This window comes from Chionomys nivalis, chromosome 9, assembly GCF_950005125.1.
Source record: "Chionomys nivalis chromosome 9, mChiNiv1.1, whole genome shotgun sequence".
NCBI lineage: Eukaryota > Metazoa > Chordata > Mammalia > Rodentia > Cricetidae > Chionomys > Chionomys nivalis.
Genome location: NC_080094.1, coordinates 70,650,316 through 70,675,731, shown reverse-complemented (window position 1 = coordinate 70,675,731; position 25,416 = coordinate 70,650,316). Strand labels below are relative to the sequence as shown.

General features: G+C 45.2%; 1 pseudogene; it reads right to left on the bottom strand.

The window, feature by feature from the left end:
* Window positions 1–212: 212 nt before the first annotated feature.
* LOC130881026 (histone H2A.V-like) lies at window positions 213–24,613 on the bottom strand (annotated as a pseudogene).
* Window positions 24,614–25,416: the final 803 nt, after the last annotated feature.

Genomic DNA, 25,416 nt, shown 5'->3' with positions numbered 1-25,416 from the left:
CTGGCCTCGAACTCCCAGAGATCCGCCTGCCTCTGCCTCCTGAGTGCTGGGATTAAAGGCCTGCCCCACCACCGCCCGGCTCTATTTCTTTTATCTTGTCTACAGCAATTGTCTATGCTTTTCCACTGAACTGTTCTTAAAGTTTCCACACAATCCCACAGGTGTCCACTGTCGAGCTACAGACAGTAAGGGGGAGCAGGTTAAATCACTTTTTAAGCAGTTTTCTGCTGCCCCTTCTTTCCAATCAGAGATTGGTGGATGTGTGGGATCACATCTCCCCCAGCTATGGTAGCCTTGATGAGTGAATCCAGCTCTTCATCACCTCAGATTGCAAGCTGCAGGAGATGCGGAGTGATGCGCTTTACTTTGAGATCCTTGGAAGCATTACCTGCCAATTCCAGCACCTTAGCTGTGAGAATCGCGGTACTGTATACCGCAGCAGAAACTCCCACCCATCCATGGCTTGTGGTGCGAATCTTTAAGTGTCTGTGGATCCCGCCCACAGGAAACTGTAGCCCAGCTCTCTGTGAGCAGGACACTGACTTAGCCTTGGCTTTCCCACTGTCCCTCCCAGCTTTGCCTCCAGCCGTGGTCTACACCACACGATGCCCACTGCCGTCCTGCGATGCCCACTGCTGCTCTCGCAGCTCCTGAAGTAGATTGTTGTTCCCAGGAGTGGGCCTGTCTCATTGTCAATTTAAAAAAAGAAAAAGAATTGGTGTTATCAAAACATCTTAAATGCCATATTCTATATATCTCTGAAGTGTTTAAAGTCTGTCTAATTAAAATATACCTCTGTTTGACCCTAAAACATACTAATGTGACTACAATTTCTATTGTCATAGGTGACTAATTAGGCCATATGTGGCTAATATCACAATTTATGGGGTTGTGACCTGCTGTGGAAATGGAATACCCAGATTAACATTCCTGCAGTCCCAGAAACTCATATTTCTGCAAACAATATTATAGGGTACTCTAAAAAATGGTCACCATTCATTCAGGCTGTGCAAGAACACAAAACAACTAGCAAACCTTCAGAGGTACCAATGGTCCAACTTTTAAAATGGTTAATTGAAGAACCAATATGGGTTAAACAATGGCCCTTAACAGAAGACAAACTGCAAACTTTAGAACAACTGGTACAGGAGCAACTAGATGCTCAGTATATTGAAGAATCAATGAGTCCTTCTCCTGTATTTGTTGTTAAAAAGAAATCTGGAAAATGGAGAATGGTGACAGATCTAAGAGCTGTCAACAAAGTAACTCAACCTATGGGCCCTCTACAACCTGAAATTACTTTGCCTTCCCTATTGCCTAAAGGATGGCCTCTTATAGTTACTGATTTAAAAGATTGTTTCTTCACTATACCCTTACAAGAAAATGACTGAGAAAAACTTGCCTTCATAGTGCCTACTTATAATAATTCTTAGCCTACTAGGGAGTACTAATGGGCCATCTTTCCACAGGGGATGCTCAATAGCCCCATTCTGTGCTTATACTTTGTTAGTTAGCCATTGGAAAAAATAAGCAAACAATTTCCAAAGCCTATAATTTATCATTAAATGGATGACATTTTGCTATCTGATTCAAATATAGATACTTTGGAAAGAACGTTTAAAGAAGTAAAGAAAGTTTTGCCTAAATGGGGATTATAAATTGCTCCTGAAAAAATACAAAGAAGAGATTCTATCAATTTCCTTGGTTATAAAATAGGTTTACAGAAAATTAGAACACAAAAGGCTCAAATTAGGAGAGACCGATAGCAGACTCTTAACGACTTTCAAAGATTTCTAGGAGACATTTCTAATCTACAACCCACTGTTGGGATAACACTTGGTCTAATAGTTCATTTAAACAAAACCTTAGATGGTGATAAAAACTTAAACAGTTCTAGGGGATTAAAAGCTGAATCTGAGAAAGAATTAACTTTGGTTGAAGAGATATTACAGAATTTCCCCTTTCCCACATAAGTTTTTTAAAATTTATTTATTTATTAAAATTTCTGCCTTTTCCCCTCCTCCCATTTCCTTCCTACTGCCCCCACTCCCCCTCCCTCTCCAGTCCTAAGATAAGTCAGGGTGCCCTGCCCTGTGGGAAGTCCAAGGCCTTCCCTTCCTCCATCCAGGTCTAGGAAGGTGTGTATCCAAACAGACTAGGCTCCCAAAAAGCCAGTACATGCAGTAGGATCAAAACCCAGTGCCATTATCACTGGCTTCTCAGTCAGCCCTCATTGTCGGCCACATTCAGAGAGTCCGGTGTGATCACATGCTCGTTCAGTCCCAGTCCAGCCGGCCTTGGTGTGCTCCTATTAGATCAGTCCCACCATCTCCATGGGTAGATGCACCCCTCATGGTCCTGACTTCCTTGCTCATGTTCTCCCTCCTTCTGCTCATCATCTGGACCTTGGGAGCTCAGTACAGTGCTCCAGTGTGGGTCTCTGTCTCTATCTCCATCCATCGCCAGATGAAGATTCTATGGTGATATGCAAGATATTCATCAGTGTGGCTATGGGATAAAGCCAGTTCAGGCACCCTCTCCTCTGTTGCCCAAGGACTTAGCTGGGGACATCGCTACATAGGTTTTAAATTTCTTACTCAGTTTATGTGGTAAAAGATCCTCTCTAAGATAATATCTTCCTTCTGCATTAAAATTCCTTTAGGGGAATGTTTGGAGGGTAATATGAGCAGAATACAGTTAAGATTTAGATCCACTTGATCCAAATGTGCCTTCTGTAATTTCTCTTCAATCAAAGCCAATTCTCTCTCAGCATCAGATGATAAATCACTGAGACTATTTAAGTCCTTGCCATCATCTAAGGTTTTGTTTAAATTTAAATTAATCAGGTCATAAGGACCTCTCCCAATAATGGACTGTAGGTAGAAAATGTCTATTAGCAATTTTTGGAAGTTATTAAGAATCTGCAATTGGCCGGGCAGTGGTGGCGCACGCCTTTAATCCCAGCACTTGGGAGGCAGAGGCAGGTGGATCTCTGTGAGTTCAAGGCCAGCCTGGTCTACAAGAGCTAGTTCCCCGACAGGCTCCAAAGCCACAAGAGAAACCCTGTCTCGAAAAACCAAAACAAACAACCAAATAAATAAAAAGAATTTGCAATTGATCTCTCCTAATTTGTACTTTCTAAAATGTAAATTTTTGTAGACTAAATATTTTGTAGACTAATTTTCATAGACTAATTAATTAATAGGATTTTTTCTTTGTTTTTTTTTTCAGGAGCATTTTGTAATCCCCACCAGGGTAATTTTTCTTTTTTTTTTTACTTCTTCAAACATTCTTTCTAAAGTATCCACATTTGGATGAGATAGCAAAATGTCATCCACATGTTGGTAAACTATAGACTCAGGAAATTACTTATGTATCATTTCCAATGACTGACTTACAAAATATTGGCACAGGATGGGTCTACTTAACATTCTCTGTGGGAGAACCTTCCATTGATATCTCTTAGCAGGCTGAGAATTATTATAAGTAGGCACTATGAAGGTAAATTTTCTCTGTCTTTTCCTTGTAAAGGTATACTGAGGGAGCAATTTTTTAAATAAATAACTATAAGAGGCCATCTTTTGACAATAGAGAAGGCAGAGAAATGCCTGACTGTAGGGAACCCATTGGCTGAGTCACCTTATTAACAGCTCTTAGATCTGTTACCACTCTCTATTTTCCGGATTTCTTTTTAACAACAAATACAGGAGAATTCCAAGGACTGGTTGATTCTTCAATATGCTGAGCATCTAGTTGTACTTGCTGTTCTAAGACCTGCAATTTTCCTGTTGTTAAAGACGACTGCACAACCATACAGGTTTGTTGGTCAACCATTTTAAAGGTAGGGCTGTTGGTGCCTTTGAAATATCAACAGTTGTTGTGCCCTGTTCTTGTGCAACCTGAATGATCAGTGACTGTTCTTTAGAATATCTTGTAATATTTTTTTTTTTTACCAGAAACGTATGTTAATTTATGGTTTGTTTCTAAGATTAGGGGAATGTTAATCTGAGTATTCCATTGCTGTAACAAATCACGTCCCCTTAAATTCATTGCTAGTTAGCCACATATAGTTTTAATATTCCTCTCCTTCCTTCTGGTCCTATACACTCAACCCATCTTTTTTTTTTTTATTGAAAAAAAAATTTTTCTGCCTCCTCCCCGCCTCCCATTTCCCTCCCCCTCCTCCCGCCCCTCTCCCCCTCCCCCCACTCCTCTTCTCCTCCCTCTCCAGCCCCAAGAGCAGTCAGGGTTTCCTGCCCTGTGGAAAGACCAAGGTCCTCCCCACTCCATCCAGGTCTAGGAAGGTGAACATCCAAACTGTCTAGGCTCCCACAAAGCCAGAACATGAAGTAGGATCAAAACCCCATGCCATTGTCCTTGGCCTCTTGTCAGCTCTCATTGTCCACCATGTTCAGAGAGTCCAGTTTTATCCCATGCTTTTTCAGTCACAGTCCAGCTGGCCTTGGTGAGCTCCCAATAGATCAGACCCACTGTCTCAGTGGGTGGGTGCACCCCTCGTGGTCCTGCCTTCCTTGCTCATGTTCTCCCTCCTTGTGCTCCTTGTTAGGACCTTGGGAGCTCAGTCCGGTGCTCCAGTGTGGGCCTCTGTCTCTATCTCCATCCATCGCTAGATGAAGGTTCTATGGTGATATGCAAGATATTCATCAGTATGGCTATAGGATAGGGTCATTTCAGGTTCCCTATCCTCAGCTGCCCAAGGAAATAACTGGGGACATTGCCTTGGCACCAGGTAGCCACTCCAGGTTCAAGTCTCTTGCCAACCCTTAGGTGGCTCCCTTAACTAAGATATGTGCTTCCCTGCTCACCTATCCAACCTTCCTTTATCTCCAATCATCCCGTTTCCCCAAGTTCCCCCCATCCTCTCCTTCACACTTTTCTCTCCCCATATCCCCTTACCCCCATCCCACCCCACCCCCAAGATTCCAATTTTTTGCCAAGGAAAAACATATAGTTATCCTCCTGGCTATGGGAAGTACACTCAACCCATCTTATGCTCTGCTTTATCTGAGATAAAGTTCCGATCCCTAAAAATTGAACATTTACATCCTGAATAGGCCAATTTGGTTGCCAAGGTCTTAACACAGCCAAAAGGTGAAAAACCACACTCGAGAGACAAGTCTTGACTCATGGGAAACGATTAGAGGTGGAGAAGAGGTGACTCACCCATCATACTGGTGTTAGATGGAGGGGCCCAGGGATCCATTAGTTGGAGAAGCAAGGCTATTGTATGTGGACCGGGTTCTAGGGTTCTGGTATGCCTCAAACTGCCAGCAGACAGGAGGAAGCTTCAGAAGGGTCTTTCCCAGTCGGGGGAGCAATGTTGTAATTTATTTAAAAACTATGCAAAGAAAAGGCTCACATGTACGTTTATTGGAAGAGGAGAGAGAAGAGGCAGAGAGGGGGACAGAGATCGGTCCCTGGGGATAAGAGTGACAGAAGAGAAAGAGAGAAAGGGAGGGAGAAAGAGATGGGAGGTGGGCTTTAAAAGGAACACAGTGAATGTACACAGGGGGTGCTCTTAGTGTCTGCAGCTGAGGATGTACCCTGGACTTTTAATCTAAAGCCCCAAGCTCTTTCACACCCCTCCTTCAACCACTTGCAAGGCCTCAGAAGGGCATGGCCAGGTTTCTCATAGCAACGACTCTACCTCCTCATTAATTTCTGCATTAGCTGACATTTCTTGATGCTGTGACAAAGACCAACAAAGGCATCTTAAGGATGGGAGAGTTTGTTTTGTTACAAATTAAAGAAGGGAGAAAGCTTGTTATGGCAGGGATGGTAGCAGGAGTTGGACATTACATCTACAATCAGGATGCTGAGAGAGAAAAATGTGGGTACCCAGTTTGCTTTTCGCTTTTCAATCTGAGACCCCAGAGCATGGAATGGTACCACCCGCATTTAAGGTCTGTGTCTTAGGGTTCCTACTGCTGTGACAAGATACCATGACCAAGGCAACTCTTATAAAGAAAGCATTTAATTGAGTGTGGCTCGCTTACAGTTTCAGAGGTTCAGTTCATCATCATCATGATGGAGAGCATGGCAGTGTGCAGGCAGATGTGGTGCTGGAGCTGAGAGTGCTACATCTTGATCAGAAGGCAGCAAGAGTTGACTGGCCAACACTCTGAGGGAAGTGTGAGCAAAAGAGACCTCAAAGCCCACCCCCACAGTGACACACTTCCTCCAGCAGGGCCACACCTCCTAATAGTGCCACTCTCTTTAGGGGCCATTTTCTTTCAAATCACCACAATAGGTTTCTTACCTCAATTAACTTGATTTAGAAACTCCTTCTTAGACATGCCTGGAGATTTGTCTTCTAGGTGATTCTGGACCCTGTTGGGTTGACAGCCACTACTGGCCATCACACCCACTGGTAGAACTAACATAACTTTCTGTTTTCCAACATTCTAAAGATACTACAAAGATCAGTTGTGAATTTGTGCCTGATTCTTTAATTTTTCCAGATTCCCAGAAATGGAACTGCTGAGTCATAATGCACACAAATAGACAGTTCTAGAATATATCACCAGCTGTTCTCCAGTGGGTGCCCCAGTTTACCTCCCCATAGTCTGAGTTTGAGAATTCCCATTTTCTTTTGTTCTTGACACCTCTTACCCCTGTCAGATATTTTGATTTTTGCCAATCTTAGTGCTAAAAATATTTTCTCACTGCTTTCTTTCTTTCTCTTCCCCACCATCTCTGTTTTCTTTTCTTTTTTCTTTTTGGTTTTTCCTGACAGGGTTTCTCTATGTAACAGTCCTAGCTGTCCTGGAACTCACACTGAAGACCAGTGCAAACTCACAGGGATCCACCTTCCTTGCTTCCTGAATGCTGGGATTAAAGGCTTCTGTCACCATCCCCGACTTTCATGGTTTTCCAATGGATGGAGTTTCAGCTTGTCAATTCAATTTCTTTATTTATCTGAAAAATCCCCTCGAAGTTTTCTGCCTTTTTCTAATCCATCTCCCGAGTACTGTGGTTCCAAATGTGCAATACCACACCTGTTATATGGAGCATAAAGGATTGAACTTAGGACTTCATGCATGCTAGGCAAACACTTTACTAACTGAGGTAAACCTCCAACCTTTGTGAATTTCTTGAAGTTTTTTTTATTTCCCTCTTTGGAATTCCTCTTCTTCTTCTTCTTCTTCTTCTTCTTCTTCTTCTTCTTCTTCTTCTTCTTCCTCTTCCTCTTCCTCTTCCTCTTCCTCTCCTTTTCTTCCTCCTCCTTCTTCTGGTGTGGGATAATTGTCTGTATTCTGTCAATCATGTTTTAAATAAACACTGATTGACCAGGCAGGAAGTAGAGGCAGGTCAACCAGACAGGAAATAGAGGCAGGGTGATGAGAACAGGAGTATTCTGGGAAGAAGGAAGCTCTTTTGGCACTCCTGCCCAGACCACCAAAGAAGCACGATGTGACCTACCCCTCTGAGAAAGGTACCGAGCCATGTGGCTAACATAGATAAGAACAATGGGTAAATATAAGTTACAAGAGCTAATAAGTAGCCTGAGCTAATGGGCCAATCAGTTATAACCTAATGTAGACTCTCTGTGTGATTTTCTTTGGGGGCTTGCTGGCTGTGGAGTACCAGGAAGGACAGAATCCCCAACAAGCAGGCTCCTCATGTTACATTCTTTTTAGTTCTGACTCTCCTTTACTGGTTTTTAAATAGACAGTCACTACTCTGTTATCCTATCCAGAAGTTTGTTTGTTTAGTGCTAGGATCTTACTATATTGCCCATGCTTGCCTGGAACTCCAAATGAGTCTAAAATGACCTCAAACTCAAGATCTTCCTGCATCAGGTCCCTGACTGCTGGGATTTGGGATTATAAACACAGATCACTAAATCCATCTAAAAGGTCTATGTGCTCTATCATAGCAAAGTTCAATGTTAACAAGCAGCACTATTTTCTCATAAACACAGCAAAGACCTTCAAACTCTTTAGCTGTGGTTGTCTTTCCCCAGGTATCTGGTGCTTAGGATTATAATTCCACCTTGTTTGCAAATACCTCCTTTCTAATACTGCTATTCCTAGTTTATAAACAACAGCCTGAGGTTCAAAGAGATTGAGTGATGTACCTAAGGTCACGTGTCTACTTAGTGGCAAAATCCAGCTAGAACTCACGTTCATTTGGCAATAATACATGTGCAAACTTGAACTCATTGGGATATGCTGATCTTTCCATTGTGTAGGTGACTTCAAGGATGATATTTGCACCCCAAAGAGTGGGGTATCCCCAGAATCTCAGTGGTCATCTGGCTGCAGAGTTCCGATCTTCCTTTTGGTGTGTCTTGAACATTGGTTCAAGAACGTTGCTGTACCTTGTTTCTCGGCATGCTTGCATCTCATCTTTATTATAAAGAAGTTGAGACACTTTCCAGGAAGCTGATTGCTCTTTGTTGATACCTTTGTCCCTTAACTGACACATTGGGCATGATCCCAACTGCTTCTCTGCCAGTGGTAGCTACTGCCCTTGTCTTTTTTTTTTTTAAATATTTATTTATTTATTATGTATACAATATTCTTTCTGTGTGTATGCCTGAAGGCCAGAAGAGGGCACCAGACCTCATTACAGATGGTTGTGAGCCACCATGTGGTTGCTGGGAATTGAACTCAGGACCTTTGGAAGGGCAGGCAATGCTCTTAACCGCTGAGCCATCTCTCCAGCCCTACTGCCCTTGTCTTGTTTGTCTCTGTGTGTGTCCTGCCCCAGGGCGGCGTCCTGCTTCTGCTTAGATGTCATGCAGGCTCCTGATAATACAATATTCAGCATACTTCCTACAGAATTGCTGCAGCTCCCACTGCCCCTTGGGCTGTGCAGAGCCTGCCCAGTGCTGCATCTGGGGAAGGGGGCCTAAGTGCAGCTGCTGAGCCTGATGGGACGGCCTTGGTCTGTGCAGAAACAGAGCGCCTTGTGCGGACTTGGATTCGTTTTTCACACAGCTCTCACCTGTTTGTTACGTTCCCCGTTCTGTGAAGTATTTGAATAAGCTGAGGTGAACAGAGGATGACATAGCATACTCTCATCCCCAGGTAAGCTGGTCCTCCTCCAAAGGAAGGATGCCATTCTTGAGGTTTCATATTTCAAATTTCAGTCCACATGTCCGCCCCCAGAGCCTTTGATTTGGGCTAGTTTTATGGCTAAGCTTGGAACTGAAACTGTCCAGATTTCTAGCCCGCTGCTTCAGCCTTCCAATCACGTCTCCCACTAAGAAGGTTGAGCTCCCAAGGGAAGCAGTTTGTGGATAACTTCCAGCACCTATTGGTGTCTCAAGAAAGCTCACAAGGCCCGCTGAAGGCGGAGAGCATCAGTATCATCTCTGTACTGAAAGAAAGCCCAATTTCCCGTGGAAGAACAAAGAGTATACAGAAGGATAAGTTACTGGTGGAATAACTCGGCTAAACAAACACCCCCGCTACAGTGATGACTGCCTGCTCACTCAAAGGTGAAGCAGGAGGGAAAATCACAGCACAGACTGTATCAGCCAGGTAGCAGATGTGAGCGGGGAGAATGCAGGTCAAAAGCTAGCAAGGAACCGCGTGATCGACTGGCTCTGAAAAGGAACTTTACACTAATGTGGAATGATGCAGTCACCCAAACACTCTCCTCCCCTCCCCATTTTAAAAGCATGATAAAGCTGGACAGTGGTGGTGCACGCCTATAATCACAGCACTAGGGAGGTAGAGGCAGGCAGATCTCTGAGTTCAAGGACAGCCAGGGCTATACAGAGAAACCCTGTCTCAAAAATTCTAAAATAAACAAACAAGTAAATAAAATAAAAACATGATAAGGTGTGGTGGTGTTTAGATGGGCCAGGAAGAAAGCACATGAATAACACATCTCTGGCTAGCATCAAAGAAAGAGCAAAGAAGGATTTAGGAGCTTCCTGTGTCAGGATTACTTCACGATTACCTTCAATTTTCTTATCAATCCTTTGATTCTTTATTGAGTGTAGGCAATAAGGCATGGTGGCATTTAATCCCAGCATTCAGAGGCCGAGGCAGGCGGAGCTCTCTGAGTTTAAGGCTAGCCTGATCTACATAGCAAGTTCCAGGCTAGTCAAGGCTACAAACAAAAACAAACAAAATGCCTCATAAGACTGTAAGAAGAGGAGCTGGGATCTGAGCCCAGGTAGGCTTTAGGTATCACTCTATATTGCTTTAAAGGGGATTGATGTCTTTAACCATGCAGTTCAAAGGCTGGAAATGTGATTGCAAGCTATCTGTACCAGGTCCCTTCTCCTCTCACCTCCCTGGTCCAATGCAAAAGACAACCATCCTTCCTTGGCTTTGCTGTGGAGATCTGCAAGAGGGCACAGACGACACTGTTGTGGGGTATCCAGCAGAGAAGACTTCTAGGACACGGGTTTAAAACAACAGAACGTCTTTATTAGCTGGCTAACGACTGCACTGGGTGTTCAGGATCTCAGTGTAACCCCGGGCCTTTCTCAGGATGAGCTTTTAAGCACAAAACCATGCTCTAGGTTGACGTATTTCAGTTAACAAGAACAGTTAACCAGAAGTGGAACTACAGAAGTTAAAAAGCTTGAGGCTTTCCCAGAATTATATAGACTCTGATGGATTAGGACTTTGTTTTAGTTTTGGCAAGTGGTGCTTTGTGTGTGTGTGTTGGGTTTTACAGCCTGAATGGCACTCTCATCATGGAGTCTGTTGTGCTAAGATCCATGGGCCCACTAAGATCTAGGGCCCTGTTACAGATACCATTTAACAATAAAACAGGACTCCTGCCCTCTCTCACAAATGTAACAAATCTTTCTCTGTTTTGTCAGCCAACTCCCAAATCATGACATGGAGACTCATTGTAAATTATGAAAGCTCAGCCAATAGCTTAGGCTTGTTTCTAACTAGCTCTTATAACTTAAATGAACCCAATTCTGTTAATTTACGTGCTGTCAGGTGGTCTGGCTGTTGACTCCTCCCTTCTTCGTCCCGGTGTCCCCTGTGCCTGGAAATCCTGCCTAGCTTTTTATTGAACCAATCCGAATGACACATCTTCACAGTGTACAAAAAGATTATTTGACAGCACAGAAGTTTGTCTTGAATGTTGGTCCTGCCCAGCTTTGAGGTCCATGTCCTACCCTTTATTCCATCTCCTGTCCTTCCTGGAGAGTTCCCATCATCCTCCTTTCTCTCCCTTGCTTGCCTCACTTGGCTTTTCTGCGTGCTAGGCACAGCTCTCCTGCCGGAGAGCATAAATTCCATCTCCTTCCTGACGGTGTTGCTTCTATATCTTAGACCTCTCTGACTCAGCTCAGTCCCTGGGATAGTCTGTCCCCAGCCCTTCCACTCCAACGCAGGGCAGTCACCTTTCTACCTTCCTTCAGTGTCCAACACTCTTGAGTGAGAAAAACACTGATCAGTGTCTGTGTGACCCCACATCAGTGTGCATGCACCAGGGTTGCAAATCTGACACTCCTGAGTGGGAAAAACATTGATCAGTGTCCGTGTGACCCCACATTCGTGTGCGCGCACCAGGGTTTCAAATCTGACACTCCTAAGTGGGAAAAGCACTGATCAGTGTCCGTGTGACCCACATCCGTGTGTGCACACCAGGGTTGCAAATGTAAGGCAATAAAATAGAGTTTTTTTAAAAAGTTTATTACATGCATTATGTACATGTGTGCATGCATGTATGCATGCACATGATACAACACACTAGTGGCAGCCAGACGACAATTTCTTGCAGGAGTCAAATCTCTCCTTCCACCATGTGGGTCCTGGGAATCGAACTCAGGTCACCAAGCTTGATAGCTGGTGCTTTTACCTGCTGAGCCATCCTATTATTTCCCTCAATGGAGTTCTGAGACTATGAGACAAGAGGCTTCGTACGACATGCGTGTGATTTCAGTGCAGTCACAGTGAGATGGCCTCCTCTGAGGCTGGGGAGGGCGTGAGAGGTGGCCTCATGGCTAAGGTGAAGTCTTACCTGAATCTAAAAGAATGTGTAGGAGTTTCCAGAATCTCCCACCAGCTGGGTTGCTATGGAAGTGAAACTTAAGGAGTAAGAGGGCAGGAGAGGTGAGAAAGAGCAAGGGAGGCTACTTTAGGAGTTTCCTAGTCTCGATGTTCACAATCTTAAGGCGGAGGGAAAGTTCTATTTTTCACTAGTTCTTCCACTAACAGGGAGTAACTTTTCCTTTTCATAATATGAGATTATTGTGTAAATATTATTGTTTCCCATAGCAATGGCTGTGTATCAAAGGTAGTTACAGCAAGTCAGTGGGTATTGTGTGCAATGGTTCCTCTTACCGGATCCAATCTTCTGTAGGCTTCCAGGCTCTGTTGTTCGAGGCTCCCCCTGCTGGTTATAACTGGAAGTTCAGAAGTCTGTTTCTCCTTGTTCGTAGGGCTGTATCCATCTGTGTATCCTTAAGTCTCCCGGAACCCAAGGGCTTGAATAAGTATTCTAAGATAGCAAAGCGCAGGCTGTCTTGGTTCTGTTTCGCTGGGTTGACATCAGTGAAGGGTGCGGAGCGTGGAGGAAGCCGGTCATTCTAGACCGTAGCCAAACTGAGGACGGGGCTCCTGCTCTCTGCTACCGCAGGAACCATTGTGGTCGGTGAAATCCGCTGCAGATGCGGTGGTTGACTCTGACAGTGGCTTGCACTCCCCCCTCGCTCTGCCCCCAGGCCATATCCACGGAGCGGACCCACAATAGAGATTCTCATTTTATCTTATTCCTTCCTGGAGTCGTGGCCTCAGAAAGCTTGCCAGACTGCTCCAGAATGGGAATCTGGTCCCCATTTCTCTTCCCAACTGCACCAAATGGCAGCCTTAGGTGCTGGCATGGAGTTGACCCCAGCTCCCCAGCTCCCCACTAGTGGTTTTCCAAGAGAAGGTGCTGCTTCACGTGCGTTCTGTCGCGAGTCCTTTGTCACTGCTAAGGAGCAGGGTCACTGGGGTTGTTTTAACCACTGGCTTATTTATCAAATGCGCTAGCTGTCTTAGTCAGGGTTACTGTTGCTGTGATGAAATACCATGACCAAAAGCAACCTGGGGAGGAAAGGGTTTATTTGGCCTACATATCCGGAATCACCATCCGTTGATGGAAGTCAAGGGAGGAACTCAAACCAGGCAGGAACCTGGAGGCAGGAGCTGATGCACAGGCCACGGAGGGGGGCTGCTTACCGGCTTGCTCATCTTGGCTTGTTCAGCCTGCTTTCTTACAGAACCCAAGACCACTAGCTCAGGGGCACCGCCCACAACGGGCTGAGTCCTCTCTCATCAATTAATTACCAATTAAGAAAGTGTTCTCCTGGTTTACATATAGTCCAGTCTTATGGAGACATTTTTTCAATTACAGCTCCATCTTCTCAGATGACGCCAGCCTGTGCCAAGTTCACAAAAGACTGGTCAGCACACCGACTTTCAGAGATAGGCCAGAGCCAATTCCAGCGTCAAGTATTTGAGTGACCCAGAATCTCCAGGATACACTGTCCCTTCTGAGTTATTGCCATGGCTGGCCATGCAGTCTGTGTCTCCCTACCTTCTTGGATCTATTGCTTTCTGTTTGTTTCTTCAGAGTCTTTCCGGGTTGCCTGCACTTACCTTGATAGTCATGTCTCACTGCAATTCTCAGTTAGGATGTTTGGGAGTATGGGAATGGACCAGTCTTTCCCTCCTGGAAGACTCCCTCTGCAAACCAGCCCTCACCTCGGCCCCCAGATCCCTATATGCTCAGCTTCAAGCACAGGGGAGATGGCTCATCTGTGCACCCAAAACCCCCTTCCTTCTTTGTGTTAAACTTGTCAGAAGTAGCTAGAATAGAAAGCTGGTCTGAGGAACAGAAGCCATTGCTGTGGTAAACCTGACCATGTGGTTTATAGGCCAATGGGACTTGTCTGTGGAAGAGTTTGGAACATTGTGATTTTTAAAAAAGTTCTCAAATATCATAAACAGAACTGAATGAACCATCCTGGTGGGAGTCGGAAGACCAGAATGCCGAGAGAAATGCAGAAAATCAAGGTTTGGCTTGTGAGGTTGCGCAGGCAAACTGAACTCTCTCAGGAGCTAGATTAGTAACCACTGCTGTGATCGTCCGGTGAGGAACCTGCCTGTGCTCCAGCTGTGCTCTGAAAACTCGACCGAGGATCAACTGGGGGCTGGAGAGATGCCTCAGGGGTTAAGAACACTGGCTGTCCCAGAGGACTGGGGTTCAATTGCCAGCACCCACATGGCAGCCCACAACTGTTTGTAGCTGTGGTTCCATTTCCAGGGGAGCTGACACTCTCACATAGACATACATGCAGGTAAAACACCAATGCACATAATAACAAAGATCTTAAAAAAGAAGTGGACTAGCTTGTTGGGTGAAGGACATTTCAAGACAAGGTAGCATCTAGCAATAGTAAGCACAGCTATTGCTTACTGCTTCCTTCCAGGCCTACTGCGAGAAAGAACAGATAGCCATACGAAAAATGTTCAGTTTGGCACAAAAGAGTGTAAGCGAGTTTAAAGTTATAGGCAAGGCAGAGTCAAAAGCAGCGGTAATTATTAAAGAGTGTAGCAGCATTAACAGAAAACCTGTCCTGTACTGGGACAATGGAATGAACACCCCGAAGGGAAGACATCAACACTGCAGGCTCTAACTTGTGAAAATGAGAATTCATTCAAAAGAGAGAGAGAGCTCAAACTGAGAACGTCCCTCAAGAGGCTTCCCGTTCTAATGTAATGCCCCAGGCAGGTGTCTCCAGGGCCAGTGCACAGAGCTGATAATATTGCGGTCCAAAGGATGCTAGACTCCACCCTGAGCTGGTGTCTGAACTTGCTAGCATCATCACGATGGTACTTGTTTTGCAATCCTGAAAGATACAAGATCCAGGGAATCACAGAGCTTTGTATCATGGCTCCAGAGACTCACAGAGGGGGGCAATATGTGGCAGAGGGAGTTTCTGCCAAAGGGTCCTGAAAGGTTACTGCAAGAAGCTGTGAAAGAAAGAGTCCAGGTTGCAATGGAGACCTCAGGGTGTTGGAGAGGCCAGGTCCTCGGGACATCCACTGAGAAAAGCTGTATACAGAGAGGAGCCAGCTCACAAAAGCGGATATGTGTACTGCCAGAGGTAGGACAGGAGGTAAGGGGCTAGGTATGCCCTAGAGCCCAGGTAATTTCATCATTACAGAGCCGCCAGATTTGTATTTACCCTGCTGGGTGTTGGTGTTGCTTTGTTTCTACTTTCCCTTGCTGTGCCCTAGCTCCTCCCTTTTGGAATGAGAACGTCTATTCTGTGCCTCTGTATATTGGAACAATGTGACTTCAGTTTTCATTTTACATGCGTATGTATGTGGGGGCTGGCATGAGTGATTGTGTGCCACAGCACACATGTGGAGGCCAGAGAACACCTAGTGGGAGCTGGTTCTCCCTATTCTCCCTGGGGATCAAATTCAATGGTCAGGCTTGGCAGTGTGTACTTGCCCAGTGAGCTGTCTTGCTAGCCTTACAAGGGTTTACAGTGAAGAGACTTCATTGAGGATGAGAAAAAAAACTTTGGAATTTTGAAGTCAAACTGAATACATTTTGCATCAATATAGCCTTGAGCCTGCGGTGGACAAAGCAGAAGTCATAGCTTCATAGTGATACGCTTGCATGCCCAGTTGCCGAGAACTAGGTTTGTCATGGTTAATATTGATTATCAACTTCACAAGCTCTAGAGTCACCAAAGAGCCAGTCCCCAGGGCCTGTCTTCAAGGGGTTATCTACATTAGGCTAAGGTTAACTTGTCCTGATTGTGGGTAGCATCATTCTGGGGCTAAAGTCTCAGACTGCATAGACGAAAAAAGCTATGGCTGGAGAGATGGCCCAGGTGTTAAAAGCACTGGCTGCTTTTCCAGAGGATCCGGGTTCAGTGTCCAGCACCCACATGGCAGCTCACAACTGTCATAGCTCCAGTTCCAGAGACTCAGAAGCCCTCTTCTGGCTTCCCTAGGTACCAGGCAGGCAGGCGGGGTGCAAACACCTATGCAAGCAAAACACACACTCATGTATGATGGAGAAAGTTAGCTGTACATGAGCATTCGTCTCTTTCTGTAGATGTGACCAGCTGCCTCCAGCTCCGTGGGCACATCTTCTCCACGGTGGGAGCCAAAAGAAATCCTTCTTTAAGTTTCTTTTGCCACGTCTTTTACCATAGGAGCGAGAAAAGTCGCTGACGCTTTCCTCACCAGTCTTTGAAGGGATGCTTTATGGCCTGCTTAAGTGATTGAGCACTACTTGTTTTTTACTTGTGTCTTAAGAGAGAGTGATAAAGGGGAATTTTAGTTACTCTAAGCCGGTTATCATTCCTGCATCCTTTGTGTATACAAACCTAGACACAGCTGCACTAACCCTCAGGAACAGCTGGCAGCTGGCTGCTCTGGCACCAAGTGTTCTTCGTCTCGTCCACTAGAGGGTACCTTAGAGTTGTCCTACAGAGGCACGCAGGGAATTCACCCTTTAAAGCTGAGCTAGAAAGCACAGACTTAAAATACTGACACAAACACACACTTCTGGCACATTGTCAACAGAAATCAGTTTGCTGAAAGACAGTCAGGTTCCCACTGCTTTTCCTAATTACAGTGTCTGACACTCTTCAATTTTACACAGAAAGCCAGTTTTGGAGAACAATTTTTTTTTAAAACATTATCTTTTTATTTTGAGATAGAGTTGTTTTTTTTTTTAAATTTATTTATTTATTATGTATACAGTGTTTCACCTGCATGCCAGAAGGGGGCACCAGATCTCATTAGAGATGGTTGTGAGCCACCATGTGGTTGCTGGGAATTGAACTCAGGGCCTCTGGAAGAGCAACCAGCGCTCTTAACCTCTGAGCCATCTCTCCTGCCCCCTTGGAAATTTTTTTTTTTATTGCTGAGATAGAGGAGTGCTCTATGCTTTACAATAAACTAACAAATATTTTTTCTGGTGGAAATTGTAATATATAAGCTTACTAGAAAATACTGCTAATTTTATTATTACCATAACAAAGCTATTTCTCTCATTTGTGTAATTAGTATATTATTGAATTGATTTCATTGTGTATAGCCCCATGAAAGACACAAAAAGTTACTTTTCTTTCATTAGCTTAATCTGTTTCTTCCCATTCTCATTTTGTGTTTCAGTGAGAGAAAGTTACAATGCTGTGCATTAAACCTAAGCATTGGAAATAGCTCAGATGGCCAATGGTAGACACTAGGAAGCCCGCCCCGGTTTGAGAACTGTGAATATCGATATCAATATATTTGTTAGATTATGTGCAGTTATTAACCCTATTTTAGAAGTATTAGGGATGCATTTATAAAACAGTTGTCTCCCTGTGCTGCGTGGATGATGAATGAGAAAAAAACAAACACCCTACCTCTTGAGAATTGGTATGCGCAGAGTATAGGGAAGAACTTGGGGCCAAATAATTAGAGGGGCAGGATTATGGCCATGGGCATCTCTTATACATTTATATGGTCTTGAGCAAACGAGTTCAACTTCTCTGGGCCTCGGTTTTGCCATGTGTTAAATGGGAGGCAATCACCTACATCATCATCGTCATCATCATCATTATTGTTGTTAATTTTCTTTTCAAGACAGGGTCTTGCTGTGTAGCCTAGGCTGGTCTTGAACTTGTGATTTCCCCTCCTCTAGCTTCTCAAGTGCTGGGACTACAGGCATACCCCATCACACTTGGCTCACATGACCTAATTTTGTTGGGAAAGCTGAGACCAGAACAGCAAGCTGAGCATCTGGCGTTAAGTACAGATCTGGGAACACTTGGCATTCCTGTGTGCTTTAGCTGTGTCGATTGCTGTGACAAAACATCCAGACCAAAGCAACCTCGGGGAGGAGAGATCATCTCAGCTTGTGTGTCCCAGGCCCAGGCTGTCATCATTAAAGAAGAGGATCAGAGCAGGAACTCAAGACAGGAACCCGGAGTCAGAAACAGAAGCAGAGTCCATAAGGAATGCTGCTTATCAACTTGCTCTTCGTGGCTTGCTCAGTCTGCTTTCTCAAGCCATCCAGCATCACCTGCCCAAGAATTGTACTGCCCACAGTGGGTGGGACCTTTATACATCAATCATTAATTAAAAATGCGTTACAGATTTACCTTTGGGCCAGTCTTACGGAGGCATTTTCTCAGTTAAGATTCCTTTTTCCAGATTTGTCTAGGTTTGTGCCAAATTAACAAAAACCAACCAGCAAACTATGTCTCAGGGAAAGGATTACAGCCCATTAAGATCCTTCATGGCTGTCCTAATTACCTTTCTATTGCTATAACAAAACACTGATCAAGGCAATTTATAAAAGAAAACATTTAATTTGGGGCTCATGAATTCAGAGGGTTAGAATCTTAAGACCATTATGACAGGAAACATGGCAGCCACAGGGAGACGTAGCTGGGAGCTTATGTCTTTCTCTGCAAGTAAGAGGCAGAGAGAAAGAAAGAGAGAGAGAGAGAGAGAGAGAGAGAGAGAGGAGAGAGAGAGAGAGAGGAGGAGTAGGAGGGAGGGAGGGAGAGAGAGAGGGAGGGAGGGAGACACTGAGAATGGTACCGGATGTTTAAACTTGAAGGCCCGCCCCCAGTGGCACTCCTCCTCCAATAAGGACACACTTCCTAACCCACCAGCTGGGAACTAAGTATTCAAACATGTGAGCCTGTGACAGCCATTCTCATTGAAATCAGCACAAAGACACACACACACACACACACACACGCATGCACACACAAATTGAAAGAAGCATCTTAGAGAATTTATTGTTGGTTTGCTTGTATTTTGAGACAAGTTTCTCTGTGTAACAGTCCTGGCTATCCTGGAACTCACTTTGTAGACCAGGCTGGCCTCAAACTCTCACAGAGACCCAGCTGCCTCTGCCTTGTGAGTGCTGGGATTAAAGGTGTGCATTAGCCCTGCTTGGCTTGGTTGGTTTTTTTTTTATTTATTTTTATTTATTTAGAGAGGGTAGAGGAGAAGAATAATTTGAACCACAAATTATTATTTTGTGACAGAACTGGTTATTTCGAAATATAACAGAAATAAAAAGACTTATAATAGCTAAATTAATTAAGTGTCCACCCCGGGCGGGAGGTTTTCTAAGTCTATAGAGAACAGTGTGGACACAGAACTCTTTCTCTCCCTGCCATGTAGTTAGGAGGGTTTTGGTTCTGGGTCCGAGCCGTGTGGATCTCAGGATGCAGTTGGGTTGCAGAATATTTATTTGTCTTCCTGTAAGCCCATGAGCTTCAGGTGCAGCCATTATCTACAGGGGTTCACGGTTGCATCTAGAGCAGCGGTTCTCAGCCTTCCTAACGCTGCAACCCTCTAATACAGTTCCTCACGCTGCGGTGACGCCGGCTAGAAAAGGATTTCGTTGCTACTTCATAGCTGTAATTTTGCTACTGTTATGAATCATAATGTAAATATCTGATATGCAGGATATCCGAGATAACGACCACCAAAGAGGTCATGACCCCCAGGTTGAGAACCACTGACCTAGCGTGTTCTCAAAGATTCACAAGTTAAAGGTTCCTTGGGCTTGGTGCCGTTGGGCAGGAGTGGAAACTAAATGTGGGCCTAAATGGGAGTTTTTCTGGTCATTGGGGGTGTGTCTTTGAAGGGTAGCGGGGACCCCATCCCTCCTTGCTCTCTCTTCTGTGTCCCAGCCATGAGACAACTTTCTTGTTCCTCGCTAGGCCCCAAAGCAACAGCCCTCACAAAGCACCCGCTGAAGCTCCCCAAATCAGGATCCAAAGCATACCCTTCCTCTCCGTAAGTCCTTTTGTTTCAGACTGGCTGAGTCATGGAATCAGGATTTGAATGCAGGGCCATCCAACTCCAAAAGTCATGGTGAAGCCGTTCTGCACAAATCGTGTGGACACAGTCCTCTGATTGAGGATATGGGCTGCCGTGGACGGGGACTTGGATTTGAACGGAGTTCACTGTTTATTAGCTATATTGTCTAGGGCTGGATATTTAATGTCTAGAAGTTTGCCTCTCCACGTCGAAGTCAGGCATAATAATAGACCCTTAATCAAGGGTTGCTTTGGGGACCACGTGACTCAATATCTGGGAGATGTGCAGTGTGGCCGCAGCAAATGGGAGACCCGTGTTGGTTATGCTAATGTGCCAGGCTGGCCTCCGGAAGGGTCACTTGGATGTCTGTCTGAACCAGTCCGGTGCTAGCACTAGAGACATATATGCTGTCTTGGAAATGTCTCACGTAATGGATTGTGCCCGCTTAACTCTTCTCACGGCGCTTCCAACCAGGCATCTGAAGTGTTCGGGGATGGCGCTATTACCCAACTGCATGAGTGGGTTTGATAGCTTTTCCAAAGGGCTGGTATTTCAGTCGAGCAACTGTAACTGCTCTGTGGCAGTAGAAAAGATTTATTTTTGGACCCTAATCAACCCTCGGTCCATTCCTCAAACTCCAGCTCCATCTCAAGATGTCAAAGTCACGCAGTATTAACGTTTGGTCAAAGGTGCTGGTGGCATTTTTCAGTTGTAATGAAGAACACATTGTCTAAGATTGCTTTGTGCTGCCTTCTGCCCCGAGTCTGGCTCATTCTTAAAGACCCAGCCGGTAGAGAAAGTCAGCGGCGAGCTCACCTAGAATGCAGTGAAGAGACGGAAAATCTGCTCGACTTTGCGGAGCTGGAATCAGGGGAAGGGTTGGTGCACTGGGGTACAGGGCCTAGCGGCCTCCCTCCTCTTACCAGGAGGCCAGAGAAAAAGATCTGTCATTAGAGAATTAAGCATAATGAAGTCATTTCCCAATTTGAATAATCGCTCAATTCCTAAAGAGGAAACAGGAATGGGGGTGAGAGAGCAGAGAAACAGGAGGAATTTTCCATTAGGGGAGCGTTGCTGTCAGAGGGGCAAATAGATGAAGCAGTGATTTCCTTCCTTCCTTCCTTCCTTCCTTCCTTCCTTCCTTCCTTCCTTCCTTCCTTCCTTCCTTCCTTCCTTCCTTCCTCCCTCCCTCCCTCCCTCCCTCCCTCCTTCCCTCCCTTCTCCCTTCCTCCCTTCCTCCCTCCTCCCTTCCTCCCTCCTCCCTTCCTCCCTCCTCCCTTCCTCCCTTCCTTCCTCCCTTCCTCCCTTTCTCCTTTCCTCCCTCCCTCCCTTCCTTCCTTTCTTCCTTCTTCCCTTCATTTCTCCTTCTCTCTCCCTCCTTACCTCCTTCTCTCCTTCCCTCTCTTCCTCCCTCCCTGCATCCATTCTTTTCTCTCTCCTTCTCTCCTCTCCTCCTTCCTTCCCTCCTTCTCTCCCTTCTTTGCTTCTTCCTCCTTTGCCCCCTCTTTCCCTCCCTCCTTCCCCCTTCTTTCTGTGTTTTCTTTTTAAAAAACTTTTTCTCTTCTTTTCCTTTCCTTCTTTCTTTATTGCTATTATTTTTAGGCAGAGCTCACTACATAAACCCTGCCTGGCTTACAACTCACTATATAGACCAGGCTGGCTTCTGACTCACAGAGATAGATCTACCTATCTGTGTGTGAGCCACCACACCTGTGACACTGGTTTTCTCATCTGTCTAATAGAATTAATGAAGGAACCGGTGGGAATCAAGTGCGTGGGACGGAAAGTAAAATAGTATTCCAAACCAAAGTGCCAAGTGAAGGGAGGGAGGGATGCTTGGTATCAGTGAAGAAAACTCCTCCGCCTCCTCTGTGCTTAGGTCCAAGGCTGTTGCTTGGCAGAGCACAGTGGTGGTGTCTGGCAGGTAGGGAACGGGACTAAATACAGGTGGAGAGTAAGGAAAGTCAGAATTCTCTGTCCAACCTAGTGGGAGGAAGAAATAGCAGTGGTCATCGAGGAAGGGCAAGGGAGAGGTTGTCCACGCACTACATGCTGCAGAAGGCAGGTCGTAAAAGACCAGGAGGGCCCGCTGTTATCAGCTTGTATCCATGTATGTCAACATGCAGAGTAATTCTTAGCACACGTGGTAGTTTAACATGGATCGTCAACATGTCAGGGTCTAGAAACACTGACACAATAGACCTCTGGTCCTGATCGTGAGGGACTATGGAGATTAAGGTGGTCTCTGGGTATCTGTGAGAGATTATCTAGACTAGGGTGACCGGCATGGAGAGACCCATCCCATGAGCCGGGTCCCGGACTGACTAGGAAGGAGATGGTACAGGAGAGGGTACTCTGGGCACAGTGTTCTTCTCTCTCCACACCTTGGCTTCAGACACAATGCAGCCAGCCCCCTCCAACTCTTGCTGTGGTGAGGTCCCTGCTGTCATAGAGTGTGCCCCTTAAGCTGGGAGCCAAAGGAAAGCCTTCCTCCTTTAAAGCTGCTGTCGTCAGGCATCTGTCGCAGCAACAAACTGAGCATTTGCTAGGTGACACTGAGTGCCCTCCACACAGGTCATCTTTTTGTTGTTTATTTCTCTCTCCCCGGGGGAATAATCTCATCTCTCTTGGTAGTGGTGGTGGTGGGAGAGAGTGTTGTTGATGGGGTCGGTGGCAAGAAGGGACGTATTCACATTCGGACTCTGTGGTTTATTTTTCTGTTTATTCATTTTTATCCAAATTTAAATTGGGACAAAAGTGCTACCTTAGCTCATTTGATTTATGTGTCGTTTAAATAATCGAGGGGATTCACAGACAGTTACCTCCCTAAGTGATAGTACCGACTACAACTTTATAATAATCTTATGAATATAATATGCTCTCCTACAACATGTGTCCTATGGTTTTATTTTGAACATCTACTTATTTTATGTGTTTGAGTGTTTTGCCTGCATGTATGTTTGTATGTATACCACATGAGTGTTCAATACCAAAAGAGGCCAGAAAAGGGTTTCAGATTTCCTGAAACTGGTGTTACTAATGATTGTGAGTGTGCTGGGAACCGAACCCAGGTCCTCTGCAAAAGCAGCAAGTGCTCTTAATGAAGGAGTCATCTCTCCAACTCCTGTGGTTATTTATTATTATTATTATTATTATTATTATTATTATACAGGATCTCATTTTGTATTCCTGAATGTAGACCAGGCTGGCCTCACACTTGGAGATAGAGATCAGCCTGCCTCTGCTCCCCTCCAAGTCCTGAAATTAAAAGTGTGTGCCATCATGCCTCACAATTTATTTTTATTTTCTGTGCACAGGTGTTTGTGTCTGCACATGCATCCCTGCAGCTCTCCGAGGCTGGAAGAGGGTGGTGCGTGTCCTGAACTGAGTTATAGACAGTTGTGAGCTGTCATGTGGGCACTAGGAATTGAACCTGGGGCCTCTGCAAGAGGCGGAGCCATCTCTCCAGCCCCATTATTTTAAAGTTTGCGTATGTGCTCACATAGACCACAGAGACACAAGAGGCGCACCCACAGGTCGATGTCACTGATACTTCGTGCCTTTTTCATGGCTTTTCTCCTTCTCATGTGTCATATCTTTTATAAATAGGACACCATATTATAATCTATGTTTAAAAAGTCAGTCTCAGCAATAGACTGAGGCCCTCCCCTGTGGACAAGCTGTCTCTTAAAATGAGTATTTTGTAGAAGTAGCCGCACCCTGGGCCACATGATTCATTACTTAAAATTACTCCGCACCATTTCTTTCTCGCTCTGGTTTTAAATGGGAGGGGTGGAGTTGGAGGAGGGTTGCCAGTCGCCGGCTCGACTTGGGCAGCTTCGCACAGAATGGCATAGAGAATTAACAGCCCTTATTAGCATGCAGATGGGGGGCTCCCCTGTAACGATTCCTCTTACTTTGATTAGATCAATGTTTTCTGAGCTAATTTGACTCTGTGGAACCATTTATCCACATGGCTCCTACTGGTGTCTCTGGCTCATTTGAGCCCACACTGTTGCAGGCTCCCGGCTCTCAGCAGTAGGGGACAGGTTTTCGCCGTGTGCGTTATTTTAACACTACTTTACAACTGGGCTTATAAGAAATTATGAAAAATAAGCTTAGATTGATGAAGCCACTTCCTGACTCAACAGCCACACCAACGTGGCTTGGGGGCCAAGGGTAAAGACCAAGGCTGTGCTGCCAGGAGTGTCTCTCAGTGCTAAGCTAATTGGTCCCTCTGGGGATGAGCCTGTGAACTTGGCCTCGTTAGCACAGCCCAACGGCACTAACAGCTGAGTTAGTTTATCTGGAGCCCTGAAATCATTTTCTCACCCTGGTTCTCCTGCTGTCCTCCAGGTGGCGATGCGGGTTTGTCAACCTCCTGAGATCTCAAAGCCAGGGTCAAGAGCCTCAAGGTAAGGAGCCGCAGTGGTGGACGCAGTAATGGAGGCATGGGGACACACACAGGTCTGCGAAAGCACAGCTCAGGTTCTAAGTGTCCAGACAGGCAGGTTTTTGATGAATCAGTAAGCCAAGAAAAAAGTACTGCTAACCTTTACTATAATTATGGGGCCAGCAACATTCCACGTGTGTGTGTGTGTGTGTGTGTGTACGCACGTGTGCCCACATGTGTGCACATGTACTCCCGTGCAGGTATGTGCATGCATGTGTGTGTGTGTGTGTGTACTTGTATGTGTATGCATGTGCGCCTGCACACGTGTGGAGGCTAGAAGACATTTTGAGGGAGGTGGTTGTCTCCTACCATGTTGGACTCGGCTCTCAGGCTTGGTGACAGGTGCCTTTATCCACTGGGCCATCGTGCCGGTCCTAATTTTCATTTCTTTAGATGGGCCTTATAGAAGTTCATCAAAGGAACACCGGGGTTCCTTTCTTTGTTAACCGCCTGCTACATGAATTATAGCTGCTCTTTTGTTTCCATGGGTGGTTGGTTCTAGTGCTTGCTGAATGTATCAGAATCCCTGTGCCTTCAGGTCTTCACGTAAAGAGGCACAGCGTTTCTGCATAATCCATGCACACCTCTGCATGCTTGCTCCTTAAACCGCCTCTACTACAGAACACAACTGTAAATAATGGGGGGGGGGGCTCTCCTGTATTTTTAAAAATTTTCACTATTCATTTTGTATTTTGTTTTGCTGTCATCTTGTTGTTGCTGTTGTTTGCTTTTTGAGACCTAGGTTTCTCTTTGTAGCCCTGGCTGTCCTGGAACTTGCTCTACAGACCAGGCTGACCTTGAACTCAGAGATCTATTTGTTTCTGTCTCCCATTGCTGAGATTAAAGGTGTGTGCTGCCACTGCCCGGCTGGATGTGTGTGTGCACATATTTTTGTTGTTTGTTTGCTTGTTATTTCAAGACAAGGTTTCACTGTGTAACAGCCTTGGCTGTCCTGTAGACCAGGCTAGTCTCAGACTCACTGAGAATTGCCTGCCTCTGCTTCCTGAGTTTTGGAACTAAAGGCGTGTGAAAATTATATATATATATATATATATATATATATATATATATATATATATATCATAAAGTTTCATATATCTAAGGCTGGCTTCATGCTAAACATGTAGGTGACGATCATGTTGAACTCCTGATCTTCTTGCCTCTGCC